At 40.7% G+C, this 3,880-nt stretch overlaps 1 protein-coding gene across 6 annotated transcripts in view; it reads left to right on the top strand.

Moving 5' to 3' along the window:
• The window catches only part of LOC109952783 (glutamate receptor ionotropic, kainate 2), a 59,600-nt gene that overhangs the window by 14,096 nt on the left and 41,624 nt on the right, over positions 1–3,880 (top strand). The gene's annotated exons all lie outside the window — the stretch shown is intronic.

The following is a 3,880-nucleotide window of genomic DNA, read 5'->3' on the forward strand; positions in this document are numbered from 1 at the left end:
CCCCCCACCCCAGTCCATCCTGCCTCCTATTGTACTTCTCAGCTGCAACGCCATAAATGGGCAATAATGCCCTAATGGTTTTATTACAATGGGGAAGGTTATTATAAACCCGAGACACACATGCACATGCATAGTCACAATGTTCTAGGGGCTGAACTCCTGCCTCTCTTAGCCTGTAGTGGATAATTAGCATCTCTCACACGTGCTTAGGCTTGATTAAAACCCAGTTTACAGTGAGCGGTGCTGTGAGGTTGCCATCTGTCACCTGCCGAGGCCACCATGAGACGTACCGTAGTCGGAGGAGATGATGAAGATTGTGTGTGTATGTGTGTGGCCATTTGATAAAGGAGTGAAAAAGATGAGGTATAGAAAGAAATGGCAGGGAAGGGTGAGGTGTGAAGTGTTGGGAAGCATTCTGTTCAATAAGTGGTCCCTCTCACTCCCTCTGCTCTGTATATTAGAGCCAAATCACATATTTCCTGTGCTGGCAGAAAAAGCTCCTGACTGCAGGTTTGGGATTTGTCTTATTTACCTCAACTTCATAACCTTGTGGCTGCAGTTTTTGGAATACCCCTGTTTATACTTGGAAGTCAGAAAGGAAGTGTGAAAATCTCTGAAGCTCGTAAAACCTGCACTGTGAAAGGCACTTTTCCAGAAATGTATGTGCATCAATCAAATAACAGGACTTCTTCCCCTAAAGTGCAATATGTTTATGCTGCTGCTGCAATATACACTTCATCATAACTGCATGGTGTAATATATGGTATATACTTTAAAGCCACATTTACTGAGAAGATTTGCATGCTGTGTGCTACTGTAATCAACAAAACACTGGCAGTTATATGCTGATAGGCATGTTTGCCCCCAGCTTCAGACTTGTTTCCATGGTAATATCCTGAATATTTGATGTTATACCCCAAGATATGTGGACAGGTGGGAAGGATGCATTGAAAAATAAATAAGTAACACTCAGCTTTGGTATCTGTCAGAGGCGATGGAAAAATGATTTCCAGAGCAACCCACAGAGAAACAACATGAAGATGTTTGAAAACTCTTTTCTTGCAACAAGTGAAAATATTTCTTGTAGCCTGACTGCTGTTCCCCAGGCACCATTCAGTGCTGCCTGGAGGAGAAGCCAGAATGCATCGCTATCTCTCTGCATGTTGCATTACAGCCACTATAATCACTGTCCTCTGCTCTGTGTGTTTTGTGCTTATCAGAAGCTTCAGTAAATATTTTTACTTTTTACAAAGACAGAGCTTATATTTTTCTTTGTTGGTTTTTTTTTCTCATAATTTTCCACAAAGGAGAATACATGCTAGGTTAGTTAGCATTTTTGAAAAGTGAATACTGACTTAGCTGTGTATTTCATGCCACTACCTTAGCTTTCAATTAGTCAGTTAATATGTAAGTGAACAGGCAATAAAATGAATCAGTATCTTAAATAATTTGTTAAGAGATTAAGTCATTTTTCAAGAAAAAATACAAAATAGTCATATGAAGAAAAGTAATTGATGATTTTTCTTTACACTTGGTCAGACAAAACAAGCAATTTTAAGATGTCACCTTGAACATTAATAAATCTTGATGGATTTTTTTTCACTATATTTTGACACTGTATAGACCAAACAACTGGTTAGTTAATTGAAAAAATAACTGTCAGTTCCAAACACATTCATTTCATAGAATAATGTGTCTGTTTAAAATGTTTATTGATAATTTTCAGATAATGAAATTCTTTGTGTGCAATTTGCTTTGTGAAATTTGGTGGGGGGGGGTTCTCCTTATGTTGTGCACACATGCACTTGCCTGTTACTGTCTTGGAACTCAAGAACAGGACTGTATTAATCTAAAAAGTAATCTAAAATGTGCACACATATGTAGCGGGTTTGTGCCATAGCTGTTGGAGGATAGAGATGAAAATATGAAATATTTCAGCACAATAGTTCCTTTTAATATATATATCATCGTAGTATCTCTCCGAGTACTCCAGCTTCCTCCCACAGTCCAAAGCCATGCAGCTTAGGTTGATTGGTGACTGTAAATTTTCTGTAGGACTGAGTGTGAGTGTGTGTGGTTGTTTGGCTATGTGTCAGCCCTGTGATGGACTGGCGACCTGTCCAGGGTGTACTCCGCCTCTCGCCCAATGTCTGCTGGGATTGGTTCCAGCCCCTCCACAACCCTATTCAGGAATAAGCAGTACAGATAACGGAGAGATCATCACAGTAAACTCTAGATATGATCTGATGTTTCTGTAAGTATTTTTTTTCCATCTCAAGAAAAGGCTGTTATTTCTTTGTAGTGTGTGAATGTGTGTTTAATCATGCTACAGAACGATGATGCCGTTTAACTCTGTTCCTGTTTCTTTAAGGAGCTCCTATAATTTCAAGAGCATGCACTTATTTCTGTGAAATGTACGCATGCATCTGTGCATGTCTGTGTGTGTGTGTGCGAGTGAGCATGTGCACGCGTATATCTTATTTTCACTGGAGTTGGTGATTTCTTTTCAGTTGCACTGGCAATTTGACAGCAGTGAAGAGGCTGGAAACTGCGAGCAGACAGAAGTCATTTGGGACTTCAGCAATTCAAGGCCTGTGGAAGTGTACTCACAGTTTGGCACAATTAGAACCAAAAGGGGTCCCTGCTTGACAAATTAGCACACAAAATGTCAGCCGGTAGTTTAGCACTTCCACAATGAGCCCTTGCAAATTAGCACATATTTTGAGGAGGGCGCTGGCACATTATTATGAATAGAGAGAGCCTGGCAAATTAGCACATCTGCTGCCAGTGCTCAGAATTAATACGTTATATGATCACTGGTTCCCGACTTGGAGCTTGGTCAGGGATGAGGGTTGTGGCACACTTTTCTAATTGAAGACTGTCTGTGTATGTGCTCATTATAAGAGATTGATGAGATTGATCTTTTGGCAACGTAGGGGCTAATTATTACCCTGAGTGCAAATGAACGTAGATAACTTCGAATGCCGCGGGCGTGGGCTTTAAATTCACACATCAGTCACATTTTCCCCAGACTCAGTGGTTTCTTACCTGACAGGTTTGTTTCGACTCAGTCAGTGGAGTGTGTGATTGTGTGTATTCACACGTGTATGTTCAAGTGTGTGTGTCAGCCTGAGGCTTAGCATCTAACAGTGGCAGGTGACAGTCTAGTCCAGTGTCAAGAAGCTTTAGGGTGACAGCAGTGATTCTATTCTGAAGAAAACACCACCAACAAAGCCACACAGGTCAGTTATCAATAGCTAAGCTGTTGTTCATATAAGCTGCTTTCTTCTGGTTTCTGTTTGAGTGATTGGTTAAGTTATTTTGATTGATTGCCTTTTTACTGTTTGATGAGTGTTTTCATCTGTTTTCTCCCAGGCTGTGGGGCTTTTTGAATGTTTTTATTACTTGGTTTTTCATGCTACAGGATTATAAAATCCCACTCTTATCTCTTTAGGTTCAACCAAAGATGCATTGAGAATTTTATTAGAAAATAGGAACCTCTATTAACCAAGTTTACTGCTTTCCTTATCTTGCTCTTACAAAACCAGTACTCCATTTCGGAGCAAAGTCCAGAAGAAATGTAGCTCCATCATCAAACATCAGATTGTTATGTATCACCTCTGCTACAAAAAGTATAAAAGATTTCTGAGGATCTTCAGGGAGCAAGAGAGTTGGCCCTTGTGCAGCATAGGAAGGTCAGTCTACCACAAGGGGAGCTTCAGATTAATGACCAGGGGCAGCAACTCTCTGCAGGCCTTCATGCATCATGTCCCATTCACCACCAAACATGTCAGGGAGCACCCCCATAGGGAATTTTGAGGATATTTACGGAACGTTTCCATCACTTTTGCCTCTTGCCTATTGGCTCCGAGCACTGATC

The sequence above is a fragment of the Monopterus albus genome, unplaced genomic scaffold (assembly GCF_001952655.1).
Source record: "Monopterus albus unplaced genomic scaffold, M_albus_1.0 scaffold9.1, whole genome shotgun sequence".
NCBI classification, from domain to species: domain Eukaryota; kingdom Metazoa; phylum Chordata; class Actinopteri; order Synbranchiformes; family Synbranchidae; genus Monopterus; species Monopterus albus.